The 23,692-nt window shown below is 44.9% G+C and overlaps 1 long non-coding RNA gene across 1 annotated transcript; it reads left to right on the forward strand.

Annotated features, from left to right (window-relative positions):
* The first annotated feature begins 18,852 nt into the window (after nt 1-18,852).
* On the forward strand, nt 18,853-20,738 carry LOC129697793 (uncharacterized). Its single transcript, XR_008723575.1, has 3 exons — nt 18,853-18,916; nt 19,056-19,164; nt 20,654-20,738. It is a non-coding gene; the product is annotated as an uncharacterized LOC129697793 (long non-coding RNA).
* Nucleotides 20,739-23,692: the final 2,954 nt, after the last annotated feature.

The raw sequence follows: 23,692 nt of genomic DNA on the forward strand, positions 1-23,692 counted from the left end.
CTTGCTTGACATTTGTTTTGTAGTTAGCTTTGTGGGATTAGGGGGATAAGCCTCTGTTAAAGAATACCTAATATTTGAATTGCTCCTGTAGCGGAGGTCAGCTACTAGCCCTGGAAAGTCTTTATTTTACTTTCTCTAGTAGCCATGATGTTTACTGTTGGGTCAGATGAGCTTCTAATCAACCATGACCTCCCAGGATATTAATGGGGTGGGAGTTCAATGATGGTAAAGTCACTGAACATTAAGGAAATATAACTAGATTTACTAGAATGTTGCCTGGGTTTCAGCAACTAAGTTACAGAGAAAGGTTGAACAAGTTAGGGCTTTATTCTTTGGAGCGCAGAAGGTTAAGGGGGGACTTGATAGAGGTTTTTAAAATGATGAGAGGGATAGACAGAGTTGATGTGGAAAAGCTTTTCCCACTGAGAGTAGGGAAGATTCAAACAAGGGGACATGACTTGAGAATTTAGGGACTGAAGTTTAGGGGTAACATGAGGGGGAACTTCTTTACTCAGAGAGTGGTAGCTGTGTGGAATGAGCTTCCTGTGAAGGTGGTGGAGGCAGGTTCGTTTTTATCATTTAAAAATAAATTGGATAGTTATATGGATGGGAAGGGAATGGAGGGTTATGGTCTGAGCGCAGGTATATGGGACTAGGGGAGATTATGTGTTCGGCACGGACTAGAAGGGTCGAGATGGCCTGTTTCCGTGCTGTAATTGTTATATGGTTATATGGTTATATGGTTATAACAAGACACAACATGTTGGAGCAACACAGAGGGTCAAGCAGCATCGCTGAAGAAACTGGATGTGTGACATTTCGGGTCAGAATTCTTCAGAAGATGGGGCCCAACCAAAAACGTCACCTATCCATGTACTCCAGAGATGCTGCCTGACCCACTGAGTTACTCCAGCACTTTGTGTTCTTTTGTGTAAACCAGCATCTGTAGTTTCTTATTTGTATATTGTCGGAAACATGGGTCAGTTCTGTTATCCATTCCTACACACTCCTTAACACACGAGTTATATGAATTGAATTTGGCTCTTCTCACCTCAAGTCTGAATATTGCCCCAGCCTAGATGTTTACATGCTGACATGGGCAGTTTTAATCTGATAGATTTGGGATAGAACTGAGTGTACTGGAATTATCAGCAATCAGCTCTCACTTTTGACGGCATGATAGAGGAATAATTATTGATGAAGCAGCTGAAGATAGTTAGCCTCAGCCATCGCTCTATGGAACTCCTGCAGCGTTGAGAAATAGCTTGGTTCCTTTCTCAATATTACAGACCACAAGTTGAACCTTGAAACATGTGAATTGAATTAAGATTGGGACAAGATTTGAGTTGCTGCTAACTTTCCTAAAATCATTACAATTTGGACTGAAATAAAGAGTATTGACCGAACAAAAACTGCAACAAGCAAACTGAATGCCAAATTGATAGCGATAAATCAAAGTGGATCTTTTCCCCGAGTGGATTTATCAAAGCTTAGAGGGCAGAGTTTTAAGGTGAGAGGGGCAAATTTTAAAGGAGAGGTGTGGGGTTGTTTTTTTATGCAGAGCTAGGTAGGTTTTCTGGAACATGCTGCCAGGAGTGGTGGTGGAGGCAGTTATGATAGTGGTGTTTAAGGGTCTTTCCTAAACCTCTACAGTACAGCATGGTAGAGAGCATTCGGACAGGTTTTATCGCGGCCTGGTTTGGCAACTTAAATGTCCAGGAGCGATAAAGACTTCAAAAAGTTGTGACCACTGCCCAGTCCATCACCGGCTTTGACCTCCCCACCGTCGAAGGGATCTATCGTAGTCACTGCCTCAAAAAAGCAGCCAAAATCATCAAGGACCCACATCATCCTGGCCACACACTCATCTTACCACTGCCATCAGGAAGAAGGTGCAGGAACCTGAAAACTGTAATGTCCAGGATCAGGAACAGCTGCTTCCTCACAGCCATCAGGCTATTAAATACAACAATGAATTAGCTCTGAGCTCTGAACTGCAAAAGACTATATTATTATAGCACTATATTTGTTATTTATTGTACTTTTTCTTTTTTTCTCTTCCCCCGTTATGTACTATGTTTACATATTCACGTACTCTGTTGGGCTGCAGCAAGTAAGAATTTAATTGTCCCATCCGGGACATATGACAATAAAACACTCTTGACTTGGCTTTTAGATAGGTACATGGATATGCAAAGGATGAAAGGCTATGAATCATGTGCAGGCACACGAGATTAGTTAACCTCAGCATCATGCTAGCCGCAGATATTGTAGGCTGGAGGGCTTGTTCTTGTGCTAAACTGTGCAATGTTCTATGTTCTATGTTAAGGCTGAACAAAGTTGCTGGTCAAAATGATGGTATTGAGGGAAGTTCAGGGGGGTATCCCAAGCTTCGTGTTAAGGGCTTGGAGTGGCAACTATGTCACAGCTGGGGGAGAAGAAAGGAAAATGTTTGGAAGAAATTGGATCTGGAGAAATGATAAGGTGCAGGTAGGAAGACATTTAAAAGTAAGTATGACACTTGGGGATCAGGAACTGATGAAAGTCACAAAGCAGAATTGATCAGTGAATGGCATTAAATGCAGGATGCAATTTGGGTAGCAGTTTGGCAAGAGCTGAATTTTATGGAGGAATACAGTAGATCAATGGAGTTAGGCCAGGGCAGCATTTGAACTTGAGATTGGAGGCATGTATTATGGGGGTTTCAGAAAAAACATTAGTTATGGCAGGAGCAAAAAGACACAATGTCAAAAATGTAGAAGATAGCAAGCTGCATGGGAGAAGATGTAGATTTGGATTCTCAGCAGAGGACAAGTAGAAACACAACAGGTCCAATCAATCTCATTCAATCCAACATGGTGGCCAAAGAGATAATGATAACCAGTAGGTAGACACAAAAAGCTGGAGTTACTCAGCGGGACAGGCAGCATCTCTGGAGAGATAATTTGGGTCGAGACCCTTCTTCAGAGTGATGTCAGGGGAGTGGGCAGGACAGAGATAGAATGTAGTCGGAGACAGTAAGACTGGTGGGAGAACTGTGAAGGGAGAGGGGATGGAGAGAGAGGGAAAGCAAGGGCTATTTGAAATTAGAGAAGTCAATGTTCATACCGCTGGGGTGTAAGCTGCCCAAGCGAAATATGAGATGCTGTTCCTCCAATTTGTGCTGGGCCTCACTCTGACAATGGAGGAAGCCCTGGATAGAAAGGACAGATTGGGATTGGGAGGGGAAGTTAAAGTGCTGAGCAACTGGAAGATCAGGTAGGTTAAGACGGACTGAGCGGAGGTGTTCAGCAAAACCTGCGCTTGGTCTCGCCAATGTACAGAAGTTGACACCTGGAACAGCGGATACAGTAGATGAGGTTGGAGGAGGTGGAAGTGAACCTCTGCCTCACCTGAAAAGACGTCGGGGTCCTTGGATGGAGTCGAGGGGGGAGGTAAAGGGACAGGTGGTGACTCTCCTGCGGTTGCAGGGGAAAGTACCTGGGGAGGGGGTGGTTTGGGTGGGAAGGGACAAATTGACCAGGGTGTTGCGGAGGGAACGGTCTCTGCAGAAAGCAGAAAGGGGTGAAGATGGGAAAATGTGGCCAGTAGTGGGATCCTATTGGAGGTGGCAAAGGTTTGAGGATTATATGCTGTATAACCAATACTTGTGTGGGAATAATGATAATTTAATAGTGAGATTAAACGAGTACTTACCAGTGCGAAGTTTGATCTGTATTTTATGAGGAGTTACGATGAGGGATTACGTGAAGAACCCACCCAGTGCGCAGGCGCGGCATACTTCCAAGCAGCGGTGTGGAATCACAGGTAGACACAATATTTGAAGTAAAGATAGTAAAGATTAAAGAGACATCAGCTCGAGTTTGATCTATATAATGAGGGTGGGAGCGGAGTCTTCACGTAGTCACTCATCGTAACTCCTCATAAAATACAGATCAAACTTCGCACTGGTAAGTACTCGTTTAATCTCACTATTTTACTTCGGAGTCACGTGAGTGACTACGTGAAGACTTCAAAGGTCTGTGATTTCAAACCGTGTAACAGCTATATCACTCACTGCCGAAGTTTATCGAGGGAGGAAGTGGTATCTAAAGACCAACGAATTTGTTAGTTTTTTGAAAACAAAAATGTTTATTTAAACAATAACAAAAAATAGCTCCCCTGGGCTTAAATTATAAGTTTGCAGATTCTAAAATTTTGTCCGCAAACAAGTCCTTCTCCATCAGCGGTTTGTGGTAGAATTTCCGGAACGTTGATTCCCTTGACCATCCTGCTGTACTTAGGATGTGGTCTATGGGAACCTCCATCCGTTCCGCCGCTGACGTGGATGCTGCCCTGATAGAATGGGATTTAAAGACATCCGTGTTAATCCCCGCGGCTTTTAAGACCTGTTTCAACCACCTAGATATAGTCTGGCTGGTTACCCGTCCAAAAGGCTTTTTGTGGCTGACCCATAAGGCTTTTTCACTCCCTCTAAGCGTATGGGTTGTGTCTACGTAGTTGTATAAATGGGTCACTACACACAGCCTAGGATCTGGAGGATAGGCCCGGAAGATTAACGGCGAGTTGGGCATACCTGGCCTGCTTTGTTTCACCAACCCCGGCATAGTGAATGTGATGCAGTCTGGGGTGGTTACCATGTTGTCCAGTCTTAGTTGATGAAGCGACTGGACCCTTTGTGCAGAGACGAGCGCCATGAGCATGAGGGTCTTGAGTGTGGATTGCTCTAGACTAAGGGATCCCACCGGAGGCCACCCTCTAAGGTGTGATAAAACTACACTTATGTCCCATACATAGGTGTACCTGGGTGTAGGGGGTTTAGTATTGTAAATCCCTTTAAGGAGTTTTATGACTAGCGGGTGGGACCCGATGCTATGGTGTCCTGTGGGCATGAGATAGGCAGACAGGGCGCTTCGTGCTGCATTGACGGCACTGTAGCTCATCTTTTGGTCATGGTGTAAGTGGGCCAGGAATTCCAACACGTCCGTGATCGAGGCTGTCTTGTATGATGTCCCTGCATCCAAGCAGTACTGCTCCCATTTCTTGATATATGTCAAGTACTGCTTCTTGGTTGAGACTCGCAGGGACGCCGACATGGTGGTGATTGTTCGTTCTGATAACCCCAATCCCTGGTAAGGCCTGGTTAGAACCTACAAACCAGGAGTTTCAAATTTTGATGGCATGGATGACTTATGCCGGATACCGGGTGAGTCAATAATTGTGGGTGACTGTGAAAAACCATAGGTGACTCTACCACCATGTCGTGGAAAACTGGGAACCATGGTTGGGTAGGCCAGTCGGGTACGACCAAAATACCTGAAGCTGAGTCTGCCTGTATTTTCTGGAGTACCCGGCTGATGAGGCAGAAGGGAGGGAAAGCATAGAAGAAGAAATTTCCCCAATCCAGCGTGAAGGCATCTACCGCTGCTGCCTCTGGGTCTGGTTCCCAAGCCACATACATGGGTAACTGGTGATTCAATCTAGACGCAAACAAATCTATATCTGGCGTACCATATTGCTTAACAATTTTTGCAAATATTTTTGGGTGTAACATCCATTCGATGTTATCATTGAATTTTCGTGACCTGGTGTCCGCCACTGTGTTTAGCTTGCCTGGTAAATAGGCAGCTGATAGCCAAATATGTCTCTCGACACACCATTGCCAGATTATATTAGCCAATTTGTCGCATGATACTGATTTTATGCCACCCATGTGCTTGATGTAAGCCACCACCGTTGTATTGTCAATCATTAACCTGACATGCACGTGCCGCATATTGGATGCATATGCTTTTAGCCCATAAAAGGCGGCCAGCATCTCCAAATAATTTATGCCTAGTGATTGTAGTAGCGATGTCTCTGAATTAGTCCATCTGCCACCTGTGCTGGATATAGAGTTAGTAGCTCCCCAGCCTAAGGCACTGGCATCCGTCGTAATGACTATGTTAGGATTAGTGACGGCGATAGGACTGTAACTGTGCCAAATGTTATCAACCCACCACTGAAGTTCTGATATGGCTTCAGCGGGTAAATCCATGGTTCGATCATAATGCCCCCTACTTTGACGTAGTGCATATGTCCTTGCTCTCTGTAAATTTTGATAATGCAAGGGACCATATTGTGCAGCTGGAAATGCTGCAACTATGCTACCAATGACTCTGGCAACATGCCGGATCCTTGGTTGTGTTTCTGTAATTAAATTGTTGCATGCTTGCGCTAATGCAGCCTTTTTATCCCTTGGCAGAGTGACAGTCATATGGACAGAGTCGATGGTGAAGCCTAGATAGTCCATGTTAGTTGTTGGCTTCAATATTGATTTATCTGGGTGTAGAACAAATCCCAATGTTTCAAGGAGCTGTTTAGTAGCTGAAACTGCTGCGACAGCTAGTTCCCTGGTTCTCCCCATTATGAGAACATCGTCCAAATAAGCCATGACTAAGTGTTTTTGTTCTCTTAATATTTTCATGGCCACTTTAAGGATTTTAGTGAATAATCTGGGAGCTGTCGTTAAACCATTGGGTAATGCTCTATACTGCCATTGTTGACCCATCCAGATAAATTTCAGATATCTAAAATGATCCTTATGAATGGGTACTAAATAGTAAGCATCTTTAATGTCTATGCTTGCCATGAAGTATCCCTTGGAGATCAGTTGTCTGGCAGTGACAAATGTCTCCATTTTGAAATGTTGATACTCAACAGATTGATTTAGTGATGTCAAATCAATGATAATGCGACATCCACCATCTTTTTTGGTTCTGATAAATATATTTGATACAAATTCCAATGGCTCATGTCTGGTCCTTTCAATGATTCCTTTGGACACGAGCCTTTCTAATTCAGCTTGTCCTTCCACCTTTTCTAATTCTGTGGGAAGGAATACCCTTTGGGGTATATGCTGAACCGGCGGTTTTATGCCTGGTTTGAATTCAATTTTGTATCCTCTAATACTGTTGAGTATAAACTTGTTATTAGTGATAGAGCACCAAACATGTTTGAAGAACCGTAAACGCCCTCCTGTTAGTACAACACCCTTTGTCTGTGTATGTTGACAGGAACCAGACCCACCTACCTCCATGTTCATTTCTGGGAGCGTCTCCGTTGATGGGTTTGGCTCGAGGGCGTCCTTGTTGGTGCTGTGGTGGGGCGGCGTATCTTCCCACGGCTCCGCTCTGGGCCCCGCTCTAAAAAAGAGCTCTGGGGGTAGTGGGAAGCGGTCACCAGGCTTTCACCAGTTCGGTATCTGCTGGTGGATGCCGAGGCGTGCTGCCAACTGGGTGTCTTCACTCTGCTCGGCCCTGGTCCTGCCCTCATGAGGCCTACAGGTTTGGCAGCCTCTTCAAGCTCCTTGAGCCTTTTCCCCAAGTCGGCCTCAAATAGCAGCGCCTCCTTCTCTGGCGCCGGAGCTTTGCAAAGCCCCGCATATTTGGGGTTGAGGGCAGGCCTGATGTTTTCACGCCTCAAGTTGTTCATTTCAAAATGCGTGTTGCACATCAGGGCTAGCACGTCCTGTTGAGGTGTAGTGAGCTCCACGTTCTCTGTGGACCGAGCAAAGGCGGTGATGGCTGCGGTGTGGAGCTTCAGGATGCGCTGCATCTTCAGCTCTTGTGTCCTGATATGTTGGCCTAGCTGGCTCCATATCTGGCCGTTTACGGTCTTCACTCGAAGCGCTTCGCAGTTCTCAGGCGCCGTGTATGTGTCGAGGGCCTCCTGAAGGACTTTCTCCTGTAATGGTTTATTGGAGAGCCGGTTTATGCTAGCCGCCATTTTTGGTTCTAGCATCCTTCCGGTCCTCGGGGGCGCCGCATACCTGCTAACCACACCCAGCAGCTCTTCTTCCTCCAGCTCACCTGGCATGCTTGTGCAGTCGTCCGCCTGCCCTTGCGATAGGCCAGCCCAGTCCTGGCCTCCCTTACTGACCTCAAACAAGGAGGGAACAGAAGGGTGAGGTGATGGTTTGGAGGAGGCCACAGCCCGTCCTCCCTGGAGATGCCTTGCCTGCATCTCCTCCTCAAGCATCTGCTCGAGGAGCTGCCTCATGCAGCTTAAGCGGCTGTCTCCCCGTTTAGCCGGTGGAGAGCGTTCCCGTTCCTCCGACGAGTCGGAGACCACCGGCCGGTCCGTTTTACGGGTAGATTTCCTCCCTGTGCGGGGCGTCGAGGTCGGCGGCACAGGGAGCGGCTCGGCGTCGGGTGTGCGGGAGCGTTCAAATAACTCCTCCGCCGCCAGTGGCTGCCGCCCAGATGTTGACCCTTCCTCGGGGGGAGTTGGGCAGGCAGTCCGTTTCGTTGGTCGCTTGCGGGTAGCCATGCTAGCGACTCTCTGTAATACAAAAGACTCACTTACCTGAGGTCTTGTCTTTATCCTGCCGCTGGAGAGCCTGGCTCCAGCTGCCGCCGCTGTTGCGCTGCTGACGTAATGCCGCGCCTGCGCACTGGGTGGGTTCTTCACGTAGTCAGTTGGTATCATTTAAAAATAAATTGGATAGGCATATGGATGAGAAGGGAATGGAGGGTTATGGTATGAGTGCAGGCAGGTGGGACTAAGGGAAAAATGTTGTTCGGCACGGATTTGTAGGGCCGAGATGGCCTGTTTTCGTGCTGTAATGGTTATATAGTTATAAGGTTCTGTCCTTAAATGGAAGAAATTGTAAGTCACTTAAGAAATGAATATTAGTCAGGGAACTAAAATAGCCAGAGTTGCACGCAGGATGCTGCCTATATATAAGGAGAAAGGCAGTGTGCGTCGATCGCATTAAAACATTCAGCGATACTGCAGTATTCTGCTAGATGTCAAAACATGTTTTCAGGACATCTTTTAGTACAGAAATGTGTGCAGAACCCAATAAAAAGGATTGAAACGCAGTTGTGCAAATAATTGGCACAAATCTTTGAGGCACCAACAAACTCAAAGCAGCAGAAGAGGCACAAAAAGTGGAAGTAGTTTGCAAGCATCGAGGAATTAGGACAATCATTGTTGAAGCAGGAGCTGATCAGCTTCATTCTGAAAGACTGAGAGATCCCTGACAGTGATGATGAAACGATATCAGGAATTCTGTACAGTAGGCGAGTAGTTGTGATAGGGAAGTTTTATAATCAGCTTGGGAATGGTGTCAAATGGGCAACAGAGATTGGTTTCTCGGACAACTTGACGTCAGAAAGCTCAGGAAGATAAATAGCACAATGTTATGGTAGTTGGTGTCTTAAAGCCCTGTCCCACGGTACAAATTCATTCCATGAGCTCTCCCGAGTTTAAAAAAAAACAAACTCGTGGTAAGCACGGAGAATGAACGCAGCGGATACGTCATAGCTCGGGGACGTCTCTTAGCGGCTTGTTACGCGAACGGCAGGTACTTGGGAAGACTCGCAAACGGCTGGTAAGCACGGGAAGGCTCGTGAAGATTTTTCAACATGTTGAAAAATGTCCACGAGAGCCCCGAGTACCAACGAGTGGCCATTACCGTAAATCTCCGACTTCGAATCAGGGCAAATTCGGGAGAGCTCTTGGAATAAACTCGTACCGTGGGACAGGGCTATTAGTATAGGTGGAGCCTGTGGGGAAAGAGAAGGCGAGATACAGCGTCAACAAAAAAAGTTAATGTACTTCTTAAGCATGTTGAGGACATTGGGCAATGATGTATGATGGACAATGTGCTGGAGTAACAATAGACAACTCAGCAGGTCAGGCAGCATCTCTGGCCAACATGGATGTCATGTTTCGGGTCGGGGGCCTCCTTTAGACTTATTTTGGTAGGGAGGAGGCAGAAAACCGGGGGAGAGGAGGGGCAGGACAAAGCTTGGCACTTAATAGGTGGATGCAGGTGACGAGGGTTTTGATAGGCAGCCAGTTAAACAAAGGCCCAAGATGAAAGGACAGAATGTGTGAGACACAAGGATTGAAGAGTTGTGAATTGTGAAGCTAGAAGAAGGAATGTAGGTGGAAGAGGAGGTGAGGGGAAAACAGGTGTGAATTTAGATGGGACACAGGGGAGATGGGGGTGGGGGGAGTTGGTAATTATCTAAAATTGGAGAATTCAAAGTTCATACTACTTAGAAAACTGTTGTAAACTACTCAAGCAGATTATGAGGTGCTGTTAGGGGTGCGAGTAGCTCTTGCCCGAGGTCTTGCCGAGTCAGCGTGGTATGGATGAGTCAATGGAAGGGAGGCTGGTTTGTATGATGGTCTGGGCTATGTCCCCAACTCTCTGCAATTTCCTGAGATTGGATGGAACAGTTCCCAAACCATGCTGTGATACATCCTGATAAGATGCTTTCTAAGGTGCATCTGTAGAGGTCGGAAAGGGTGTTGGGATTATGCCAAACTTCCTAAGCCTTCTAAGGAAGTAAAGGCATTGGTGTGCTTTCTTGTCCATAGCTTTGATGTGGCTGGTCCGTGACAAATTGCTGGTGATATTTGTACCTAGAGATTGAAGGTTTTGACCATCTCCACTGCTTTGCTTCCTGAAGTCAATCACCATTTCCTTTGTCTTGCTGGCATTGATGGAGAGATTTGAAGAAGGGTCCCGACCCAAAACGTCACCTATCCATTTTCTCCAGAAATGCTGCCAGATCCGTTGAGTTACTCCAGCATTTTGTGTCTATTTTTGAGGGAGAGGTTGGTGTCTTGGCACCACATTACAAGGTTCTCAACAAGAGTGCCACCTAAACATGCACAAACTTACCTGTTCCTTCATGCACCTCCTGTTCCTTTTGTAGGAAGAGTCTACAGTCTCCACAATGGCCTCCCAAGTTCCCTAAGAAAACAGAACTGGGGTGGAAGCAAGGTCCTTTTGATTCTGATGAACAGCCTAAGAAGAAGAAAATAAGGTTAAGAATAAAATTGAAAATGCTGCATCTTTTCCAAGAATAATGATTAGATAACTACAGAATTTTATGTGAACAATAATGTAATTTCAGGATCGTAGTAGGATATTTACAAATATCAATCTGCTTAATGATAAACCTTTAACAGTTGTACGTCCCAGTTTGTCTACTCAAAAAGGTGAGCCAACATCCCTATCACTTTGAATCGGTTTTCGTTCGAATATTCAGCATTATAATTCGATGATTTACTTTAAGATGTACAGTATGTATGGTGAAACTTCAAAGAAAACAAGCACTTGTCTGCCACAAGCACCATATTCAAACCAGACTCTCCAAATTACACACATTCTTCTTCATTCACTCCAGACGCCCCAAATTATTTTGTTCCCTCTCAGACGGACTTTCCGAAACTCCACCATTATCTTAGAGGGTTACAAGATGTAGGGTTTTTTTTTTCACATCGGGGTTAACATTGTGAACTCTGAGGTAGAAATTTAGACCTGTTGATTGGCGAGATAGAGTTAAAGCACATCTCATGGCTTTTATCCCGTTTGTCTACTTTGCAAGCTCCCCCTCAATCCTGTTTCTCATTGCCTCTGTAATTACTGCATTTAACAAGGAACAGAAAATATAAAGACCTGGTCTAAATAGGACAATGATTAAAAGATATAATGGCAGGAGTACTCTGTTGACGAACCTGATGCATCTTTGCAGAATAATCTACGCTTATCCCAAATATGGCAACATCGTTAAACAATTACCATGAAAATAATGCAGCCATACATTTTTTCAAGGTTGTGTGAGGAACTCTTCTTAATGTTTGCCGCTTCCAGCTTCTTAGAACATGATTCCTGGACTTTGAAATCTGCGTGCCTGACTAGCTTGGAGGGACAAGCATAAGGAGCTCAATTAGCTTCGCAGATACGCCTGCCTCTGGGTAAAGACTTAGCCTGGTTAGTGGACTTTAATCATTGCCTATTATTAAATTCAGAATCCCGCTACATTGTATTTGCTGAATGACTTGCAGCTTCAAATAATTGACAAAATGCAGCTTCCCTGATATTTTCAGCTGGGATCAATTTCTTTTTTTTGTTGCGTATATAGAATAGTAAATTACTAAACCAAGCCAGGAAGTGAGCACCTACCCATTGATGTTTATGCAAAGAAATAATGACATTTTCTGATTTTGCGAATCGATTAAGTATACTTTATCAACTGTTTTTAAAAGTGTGGCTCTGCAAAAACAGGAAAGCTTCACAAGCCACAGTATATCGGTACAAACAAACCATGCATTGATGATCTGCATCAACAGCTTAGGGCAAAACCACCAGCACTTCGACCAGTAGCTCTTTGAAGTGACTGATATGATCTTTTTGACCAGGCTTATATGTTGCTTAAGAAGATTCTACTTTTCTTTTAATCCTGTAGTTCTGTTGATAAAGTAACACCACACCAGGGAAATATTTCTTCCTTCTTCCCTATTCCTAACCCCATTATTCCCCAAGCTTTTTATGAAGTAAGTCATCCCTTAATCTTCTGTATTCAAGGCAAAAACAGTGCACAAAATTGACAAATGATAAACCACTCTCCTCTGTGCCAGACTTACATGTAGCTTGTAGATAACTCAATACAGGAGAAACATTTGGGGATAAGCCATTGATTCTACAAATACAAGTAAAGGAATCTTATATGGATGGAAAGAAAATAATTCCAAAGCGCCAATGAATTTTTGTACAGTGTGACATAACAATGAACAGATTTCTAATGGTCACATTAAAAATAAGACTAGTAGTGAACAATTACAGGAAACTGCTTCAACTTCATTTGAAATAATCTGCACAATTTAAGCCTCACCACATCATAAAATGTTATGGAAATGTCATGGTTTTCATGATTATGCAATTGCTAGCTCTGAATCCCAATTACCTAATATGTTCCTACTTTCAAGCATTTTCTGGGTAGCTTTTGGTAAACAAGCCCAGGGATAACTCTGCTTAATCCCAATGTTGAGCAGTACAACATTAACCCTCTAGAATATAGAATAGTACAGCACAGGAACAGGCCCTTCAGCCCACAATATATGTGCTGAACATATTGCCAAGACCAACAATCACCTGACTGCAAATGATCCAATACCCTCCATTCCTTGCTCAACCATGTGCCTATCCAAAGTACCTTAAATGATATTATCATACCAGCCTCCACTACCACTCCTGGCAAGACACTCCAGGAACCAACCACCCTCAGTGTAAAAAAAACTTGCCCCGCATGTCTTTAAACTCTGCCATCTCACCTTAAAGCCACACCTTCTAGCATTTGATATTTCCATCCTAGAAAAAAAGATACTGACTGTCTACCCTATCTATGCATTTCGTCATTGTTTGCACCAATCTCCCCTCAACCTCCAGCATTCCAGTAAAAAACAATCTGAATCTGTCCAAACACTCCCTGTAGCTAACGCCTCCTAATCCAGGTATCATTTCAGTAAACCTTTCCCCCTTTCTAAAGCATCTACACCCTTCCTGTATTAGGGCAACTAGAACTGCAGGCTCGAAGGGCCGAATGGCCTACTCCTGCACCTATTTTCTATGTTTCTATGCATACAATACTCCAAACGGGCAAATCTAAAATTCTATAAAGCTTCATCATGAATTTCTGACATTCTCAATGCCCCAATCAATGAAGACAAGCAGTACATATGCTTTCTTTACCACTCTATCCACTCGTGTTGCCACTTTCAGGGAGTTAGGTACTTGGATCCCAAGAGGCCTCCCTACATCAATGCTGTTAAAGCTCTTGCCTCTAATTGTATTTGGTTCCCTCACATTCGACCTCCCAGAGTGCAACGTCTCACACTAACCAGGATTAAACTCCACCTGCCATTTCCCCACCTATTTCCATCGCTGATCTGTATACTTTGACAGCCTTCCTCACAGTCTGCCACCCCAGCAATTCTTGAGGAATGACGGCGAAGGATTTTATTTTTACAAGTGGGTGAGTTCCTGTAACCTTGCATCAAGCAACGTAGGAAGCAGACGGTGATCTTAATCAAACTGTAAAGCTGTGGTTCACTGCTGTTCACAGTTAGTGCTAAAACATTGTGGGCATTGGCTCTCCATGTTACCTGACAAAGAAGCCCATGGCTTACTCTGCTCCCATGGCACAGATACAGAAAGCTATAGTGATGCCCAAGTCATATCAATCCTCAATGCTTTATGAGAACAGGTTTTGCCTAAAATGCTGTTCATTTATCAATTATCATTTGTACCTATGAAAACATACCACATTTGGATGTAGTGTAAACATATTACCTCTTTTTTTAATAATCCCTGTTGTAGATTTTGAATGTTACAACATAAATTATTGCAAATATTAATTTTCTACCACGTTATCAACATTTTGTTTTTTAACATTTAATAAATATATATATATTATAATAAATTATAATAAATATTCTGTTTTTATGTTCTTTAACACATTTGTAATTGTGTGAGGACCAGTGGCATTTCAGCGGTTAGGTGATAAACACTTCAGGAGTAAAGTCAGAGAGGTCCACAATGGCCCAGGCGAGTCTTGGCATGGTTAAAGGGTCAGTGATCGAGGGAAGCTGCCTGTTCTTCCTGTGGGTCAGCTGGGTACCAGGTGCAGAGCAATGCCATCTGCAGCAAACATACCTGCAGGCAAACTAGCTCAGAGGAATGGCACTGCCCTCTGTTGGCACTCTTACATGTTACTGTTGGTCAGGACTGTGAAAGGCACACGATGATCAGAGAGGTGCCCCACCCACGGTCTAGCAAGGATTATTCTTGCAGTTCTTGCCCCTTGGTATATATGGCAGCAATTGCCAAGTATCTGTGCACCTCTGAACTCCAACTTTCTGCTGCATTTACCATTTACCTCTCTGCCCCCTCTCTCCCCCCCCCTCGGCATTAGGGCAATCATGAATCAGACATAGGTTTAAGGCGAGTGAAGAACGACTTAGTGGGATTCTGAGGGTGTTGGGTACATGGAATGAGCTGCCGGAGGAGGTAGTTGAGGCAGAAATTATAACAACAATTAAAAATTTATTAGAGTTTATTTAAAAATTTTTATAGGGGGACAATCGAAGGCACATTAACCTACGGCATCACTTCCTGGTTCGGGAGCTGCAAGGCGTACGAACGGCACCAACTAGACAGGATTGTGAAGACCGCAGGCAGGATTATTGGTGCTCCACTCCCTTTCCTGCTGGACATATACAGGAAGAGATGTATCAGCAGAGCCATCTCCATCCTTTTTCCTTCTATTATTTATTATGTAAAAGAATATGTGTGTTATGATTGTGTTTATAATTTGTTTGGTTGTTTTGTTGTTTGTCTTTTGCACAAAAGTCCGCAAGCATTGTCACTTTCATTTCACTGCACATCTCGTATGTGTATGTGACAAATAAACTTGACTTGACTTGATCATCAAAGATCCCTACCACCCATCGCATCACATATTCTCCATCCTGCCATCTGGGAAGAGGTACAGGAGCATTAGCTGCAAAACCAGCAGGATGCTCCTCAGCTTCTTCCCGCAGGCTATAAGACTGATAAACGGACTTTGCCCCCTGCCAAAGTATCGAGCACCAACCACCAACCTGGACACACTGCAGCAGAGCCACTGTCGTGCCGCTGCCGATCGGAAACACCTGTTGATGTTTAGTAGAGTGTTAATTTGTTCATGATATATGTATTTTTATTTCTATTTATTTTTAATGCACACTGAATGGGCACTGGTTGAGCAACATTTTTTTGTTTCCTCTGGGTATGTGAATACTCAGGAAATGACAATAAAGATATACAATACAATACAATACAAAAGGCATCCGGACAGGGTGATGGATGGGGACATTTTAGAGGGATATAGGCCAAATGCAAGCAGGTAGGACTAGTGAAAATGGCGCATCTTGGCCAGCATGGGTATGCTAGACCGAAGGGCCTTTCTACATTCTATGACTATGACTCTATTTTCCAAAAGTCAGATCAACAATTGCAGCCATACCCCACCTGTTGTGATTCCCAGGTAAGCAGATTCCCTTTAAATCTCCCTTCACTCACCTTAAACCTGTGTCCTCTGATTGTAAGTAAGCAAGATTGTATTGTATTGTATTCAAATTTATTGTCATTGTCTCAATTTGAGACAACAAAATGAATTTCCCTTACAGGCAGTATCATAAAAAAAAACACAAAAAAAACAACCATAAAAAAAAAAAATAGATAGATAAATAATAAATAAATAATAAAACATATTAAAAATAAAATTGAAATTGAATTTTAAAAAAATAAATAAATAAATAAAAATTTTAAAAAAAGCACAAACACAGAAAGTCCACGACACAACATAACATAAATGGCACCAAGACCATAGCTCCATCTTCAATTGTAAATTGTATCTTGACCGGGTGGCCCTTGTTAAAACAGAAATTAACATGAAACAATAGTGACTAGGAAAATCAGGCACAAAGTGCTGGAGTAACTCAGCGGGTCAGACAGCATTTCTGGAGGATATGGATAGGTGACGTTATGGATCTGAAGAAGGGTCCTGATCCGAATTGTCACCTATCCATGTTCACCAGAGATGCTGTCTGACTTCCCGGGTCAGGAGGTAGGATGAGATACAAATGGATTATCCCAACTCACCCTGCACAAAAAGTTGACAAAATATGTTGAAGAGAAGCTCTGTAACAGTGTAAGCTTCCTACCCACTCAAAAAAAAAAGATGCATTAAATCTCAATCTTCTCTGATCCCCACTGGAATGCGTTCATTGTTCCTGCCACTTAGCTGCACAGCACACTGGAAAGGCTGTCAGCACTCAAAGGCACAGTCCCCTGCCAGCCCGACACCATAGGCGCACAGTCAATAGACAATAGACAACATGTGCAGGAGTAGGCCATTCGGCCCTTCGAGCCAGCACCGCCATTCAATGTGATCATGGCTGATCATCCCCAAACAGTACCCCGTTCCTGCCTTCTCTCCACATATCCCCTGACTACGCTAACAGTCTATCAACAGGGCAGCACAGTGACACTGCACAGAGTCACAGCTTCAATTCGATGTTCATACCGCTGAGTTGTAAGCTGCCCAAGCGAAATACGAGGTGCTGCTCCTCCAATTTGTTTGCGGCCTCACACTAGCAATGGAGGAGGCCCAGGACAGAGAGGACAGAATGGGAAGGGGGGTTAAAGTGGTCAACAACCGGCCAATCCAGTAGGCCTCGGTGGACTGTGCAAGTGTTCACCAAACGTCCACAGAGTCTCCGCTTGATGTCGCCTATTTGTTCCAATGTTCCTATTTGTTTAAAAAATGGCACGGCCCTGTCCAGTCGCCGTCGTGGCAGCTCCGCGGAAATTGTGTGTGTTTTTTTTTCATTTCTCTGCACATCTCCTATGTGTATGTGACGAATAAACTTGACTTGACAATGCAGGAATGCTCCTGGAATTGGCAGGCTGCAGATATGGATTTCACTCGGTATTCCACAGTGGTGGTTTCCAGAAGGTAGAGATGTTTGAAGGGAGCAGCCCCAAGGTGATTGCAAGCACAGTGTCGCAGCAGTAGAGTTGCTCCATACAACGCCAGAGCCCGGGGTTGATACTGATCTCGGGTGCTGTCTGTCCAGAGTTTGTACGTTCTCCCTGCAGCAGAACAACAGACATGTAGCCATGTTCTCTAGCTATGTGCAGCAAAAACATGGTTTTAAAGTAATTAGATAGCTTTGAGTTAAAAGTTGTTCAATTCACATGAAGGGAGGAGTGAAATGAGCTGGACTCTATTTATATTCCACTTGCTACTTTAATATTCAGATCGCCTGGTGTATTTACAGGAAAAATCTCTTCTGATAAAGTGCAGAATCAAAGTGTCATGTAGCACAAACATGCCCTTCGGCCCACCATGTCCATGCTAGCCATTGTACTTACCTAGACTTTAGTCTAGTACAGTTTAGAGATACAGTGCAGCCCACCGAGTCCATGCCTACTGGCAATCCCCTCACACTCACACTATCCTACACACACTAGGGACAATTTACAATTACACAAAGCCGATTAACCTACAAACCTGTATGTCTTTGGAGTGTGGGGGGGAACCTGAAATCCAAGAGAAAACCCACGCAAGTCACGGGGAGAACTTACAAACTCCATACACACAAACAACCATAGTCAGGATCGAACCCAGGTCTCTGGCGTTATAAGGCAGCAACTCTACTGCTGCGTCACCGTGCTGCCCAAACATCGTCTGATTTACCCACACTTGGCCTGTAACCTTCTATGCTTCACAACGCAAGCTTGTCTAAATGTTTCTTATATGTAGCAAGAGCCACTGCCTCCTCAGGCAGCATCTTCCAGTTTCCAGCCACGCTCAATGTGAAAGAATTCCCTCTCAGATCCTTCCTGTTTCACAGCAGGAATGCTGTTAGAGGTGGCCGACCACAGATATGAATATTCCATTCCCTATTCTCTGCTAGTAGTTCCAGAAGGAGGAGGTGTTCACAAGAGAGCCCCAGGACATTGCAATTACCCAGCAGTCAGATTCCCATGCTTAATATGCAAGTCCATACCTATTGACAGATCATGGTCCGTTCACTCGCTCCTGTGTCAGATGATGTAGATAGATCGTAGTAACCCTGAGTAACAGAAAATAAAAGCACAATCTATATATTGCTATATCAAGGACTGTATATATAACGACAGAAAGCGGTGATATGCATCTGTGGGTGTATATACCAGCCCTCTCATCTTGCCCACTTACTGTCTGCGCTGTAAATTGATTTTAGAAAAAACGCAACCATATATCGCTATGATTTTTTGGCCATCTTACTCACATCCTCCGCTGATCAGGCCCCGAGGATTTTTCCCATTGATGAAAAATGATGTTTAAAAAACCTTGAGATCCTCTCGCCTGTCAATCACCGTGATGAAGGTTACGCCTCTTCTGGGGGGGGGGGGGGGGGGGGGGGGGGGGGGGGGGGGGGGGGCAGGACTATAAAATCCCAGATGCCTGGACGTGACTCAGTCTCTCTGCAAGATCTCAAGGGAGAGGCCACGACTCATTCTAAGCTGGGAATCAACTGAACTGTGAGTCTGCAATGTACTTGAATAAATTATTTGTTAGCCCTTAATGAAAATGAAATGAGTTGTTTGGCCTGCTGCCCTGCCTGTACTTGAAACTGCAATGCTTTATTAGATCATCGCTCATTTTGTGACTTCCGCTTAGTGGACAGGTTGCGCTGATTGCGTAATTTCCGGTGAGTGCAGAGGTCGCGCAGATTGTAGAAGTGCCGCTGACTGCGGAAGCTCCAAAGTGGAGAGCCGCGCTGAGCCATGTGAGTAAATTCAAGAGGGTTTACTGCCATATATATGGTGTGTGTGTGAGTGTATGTGTTTGTGAATGTATGTGTGTGTGTCTGTGTGAGTGTGTGTATGTGGGTGTGAGTCAGTGAGTGTGTGTGAGTGTATGTGTGTATGAGTGTGTGTTTGTGTGTGAGTTTCTGTGTGTGTGTCTGAGTGTGTGAGTGTATGTGTGTGTGAGTGTCTATGTGTGTGATTGTGTATGTGTGAGTGTCTGTGTGTGTGTGTATATGCGAGTGTGTGTGTGTTAGTGTATATGTGTGTGAGAGTGTATGCGTGTGTGTGCGTGCGTGAGTGTGTGTGTGTGTGTATATGTGTGTGAGTATTTGTGGGTGGTGGAGGGTGTGTGTATGTGGTGGAGGGAGTAGATTGATCATGCATGTGAACCAATCACACATAAGCCAGCATCACTAACTCCACCCCACTATAACATAGAAATTAGGTGCAGGAGTAGGCCATTCGGCCCTTCGAGCCTGCACCGCCATTTAATATGATCATGGTGATCATCCAACTCAGTATCCCGTACCTGCCTTCTCTCCATACCCTCTGTGGTGGCCACAAGGGGCCAATGTGGTGACTACCCTGTGGCAGAGAGTTCCAGAGATTCACCACTCTCTGTGTGAAAAAAGTTCTCCTCATCTCGGTTTTAAAGGATTTCCCCCTTATCCTTAAGCTGTGACCCCTTGTCCTGGACTTCCCTAACATCGGGAACAATCTTCCTGCATCTAGCCTGTCCAACCCCCATCTAGCCTGTCCAACCCCACTTATACTATATACCCCATAACACTTATACTAACACTCGGTCCCGGCACTGCCAGTTCGAACAGCTAGGATGCACTGACAACCCGTCGTCCTCAATGCTGTTAAGTTTTTAGTGCTCATTAAAGATGTGTTTAAATCATACACTGTCTGTGGCACATGTTTACAGAGGGTGTGTTTGTGTGTGTGTGTGAGTGTATATGTGTGTGAGAGTGTGTATGCATGTGTGCGTGTGTGAGTGTGTAAGTGTACACTCACACCCTGGTGGAGGGTGTGTGTGTTTGGTGGAGGGTGTGTGTGTGTGTGTGATGGTGTGTGTGTGTGATGGACGGTGTGTGTGTGTGTGTGTGTGTGGTGGAGGTGTGTGTGTGTGTGGTGGAGGGTGTGTGTGTGTGTGAGGTGTGTGTGTGTGTGGTGGTGGTGGTGTGTGTGTGTGTGGTGGGGTGTGTGTGTGTGTGTGTGTGTGTGTGAATTTTCTGGCCTGCACTCTGCTTGAAGTGCTGTGACATTGGATTTGTTGCCTGCACTGCTTGAAGTGCTGTGACATTGGATATGCTGCCTGCACTCTGCTCGAAGTGCTGTGTCATTGGATATGCTGCCTGTACTCTGAATGATGACTTTTGAGGTAAATTCTCAGATTGTCTTTGTTAAAATTTGACCGCTCAATCTCTCCATATTAAAATTGTCTCTTTTTTTTATGAACAGCATGGAGACAGAAAGAGAGTGAGCAACAGAACGCAACAAGAGACACAACAAGAAAGATCTGAACTTAATAAATCAAGTTTAACATTTAAATTGTTGTTATATTTTAAGTCATTCACATTTTAAACTTTAATAAATCCTTTTTCTGTAACGGGTATAGCTTGGACCCAATAGCAGCACAGAATCAGGCAGGTATAATTGGTAATGAATCTTATAACGAGACTGTAACACAGAGTAGTAACACAGGAATGGGTACACCGTACTCACACAGAGGCTCAGGATTGAGCAAGGGTTCCGAAGAGGGGCAGGAAGGAACGTAGTCAGGGTAGCGGAAGATCCGGTAACCAGGAGATCCAACATACGATGCAAACAAACCAGCGAGGGACAGACGAAAGGAGGGTCGAAGTCAGGCAGGTAGTCGAGGAGCCGTTGCAGGGATACACCAAACAGCCCAGGCAGACAGAAACCAGGAGGTCGGGGACAGAAAGCTGAGGTGCTATCCGGGAAGACGACAGAATGGAATGGTCAGGGGCAGGCAGGTTCGAATCCATGTAGGCAGTCAGGAAATCGCTGGAGAGTCTTGCATGAATGCTGAGAACAATCTGGCACTGTGTGAATGGTGAGGAGAGTCTATATACCGGGTTAATAGGTGGCAACTGACCAGTGGCAACTGAGTGCAACAGGTGAGGAGAGTTAGGCTGATGAGAGGGGAGTGGCAGGCAGGCAGGTGAGGAGAAGGAGGGACCGGTGGAAAAGTGCTGGGAGGTGAAGTGGATGAGAATGAGGAGAGGGCAGACTGTGACATTTTCCACTTTGCCAGCCTGCGTGTTCTTTCTCACAATGGGTACCTAATAGGCAGGAATGGCTGCGCTGTCGGAGAGCCACTAAGAGTGCATGGGGGGGAGGTTGAGGTGAGATGGACTAAATGCATGGGCTGGGTTTAAGGGAGGGGTTACTGACTGAACTGCCACCACACCAGCCATACGTGACTGGACTGCCAGCCCACCAGCCATGAGTAAGTGAACTGCCAGTCCACCAGCCATGACTCACTGAACTGCAAGTCCAAGAATCTATTCAGTCCACAATGTCCATACTAGCCCTCTGGAAACCAGTCCCTTCAGCCCCCAACACCCATACTAGTGCTCCAGAGATCCACGCAAGGATAGACTTTCCTCCTTCATTGCTGTGATCTAAAAAAATATGAAAATGTCTGAAATTGATTATCCATCCTCTCCCTCTACTCTCTCACAGAGTCTGTCACCTGTTTTCAACAGAATTTCTGGCAGTTTCTGAGCTGCCAGCCTGCCAGGCCTGAGTGACTGAGCTGCCAGCCTCAGTGACTGAGCTGCCATTCCATTCCATTCGGACCACAATGTCCATACTAGCCCTCTGGAAACCAGTCCCTTCGGCCCACAACACCCATACTAGTGCTCCAAAAAGCCCCCCCCCCCCCCCCCCCCCCCCCCCCCCCCTCCCACTGGTCAGCAATATTGGAATTGGTGGAGAGGTGGAATATTATGTTGTGGGACCAGCCCTCCCGTGTGAAGCTGGGACCCAACGGTATATATACTGTATATATGTGTGTGCAGTTACCTCTCACCTTATTCCCCTGTCCTCTTGTTTTAGGCACTGCCACAGATGGAAAAAGATTCTTATTACCTCCCATATCCCTCATAATTTTCTTTACCTCTGTCAGGTCCCCTCTCAGCCTCTGTCCTTCCGAAGAAGACAAATTTAGCCCATCCAGTCCCTCCTCATAACTGAATGGAGGTTCTGACCCTGACCAATGTTATCTTCTTTGTCACGCTGAGAATCATAAGGTGACATTCTGTTCTCAAAGGTGTCTCAAGCACTGCAGGACATGTCACCTTCAGTGCTGCACTGTGTAGAGACTGATTACGTGCAATGAAAAGTCTGACACCTCATCCCTTCAGTCACACTTCAGTGGCTTGCTGCTTGAAGTGATGCCACTTACCTTTTTTCAATCTGCTCATTTCTAAAGTGATTGGTGTGGTCCTGTGCCAGAAAACTTAAACAGTAATGCTCCTTCTGCTCTGTAAAAATGACGGCCTAATGTCGAGTGGAGTCATTAGTGAACCCTTTCAGTCAGTAATCTGACACTTGTTTTGCCCAACAGCATATCTGTTCCTTGACAGGACCCAGCCCCACTTAACATTGCTCCAGGCACAAATAATAAGCTGTCACTAGAATTTTTTTAAAGATTATTTTTTCTAGTGTGGTCCTCTTATCTTTCCCTCCTCTTCAAAGTGCTAATTGTAAACATCGGCAAGCCTGTTCAATACACCTTCACCTGTAATTCTGCTATGGATGCTCTGCAGCCCAAAATGTTAGGAACTCCTGTTAATTTACCCCTGCCCACCTTCAACCCTTTAATCCAGGGGTACTGAGGTCTGTTTAACATACCTGCCAGTGCTTTGGTTGCCACCATATCACCAGTTTACCCCCAACCTTTTGAGCTTAAATTATTTGGCCACATGAATATAATTTTGATCTTTCATTATTTTATGAGCCTGTCAGTACCCATTTCCTCAGTGATTGATCAGTAAATGATTCACCATCTGATCCCATGTGAGTGGAACTGAAAAATAAGAAAAGGGGAAGGTAGACAAAAATGCTGGAGAAACTCAGCGGGTGCAGCAGCATCTATGTAGCGAAGAAAACCTTCGCCACCCGCACCCGCTGAGTTTCTCCAGCATTTTTGTCTACCTTCGATTTTTCAGCATCTGCAGTTCCTTCTTGAACAAGAAGAAAAGGGGATTGAGAGATAGGATCTACATATATCTGGAAAGGAAAGCAATGATTAAAGGATAGTGAATATGGTTTTGTGCATGGGAAATAGCTATTCTCATGGATCCTAATGAGATTTTTGATGAGGTAACCAAGAAGATTGATGAGGGCAGAGCGGTAGACATCAACTTTGTTAAAGGCCTTGCTAACATTTGTTTGGATGGCGTTGACTGATCTGAGAATGGGCTGGGCTGGGTGAAAAGGTTATATGGGACCCAGACAGCCAATTCATGA

Source organism: Leucoraja erinacea, chromosome 6 (genome assembly GCF_028641065.1).
Source record: "Leucoraja erinacea ecotype New England chromosome 6, Leri_hhj_1, whole genome shotgun sequence".
NCBI classification, from domain to species: Eukaryota; Metazoa; Chordata; class Chondrichthyes; order Rajiformes; family Rajidae; genus Leucoraja; species Leucoraja erinaceus.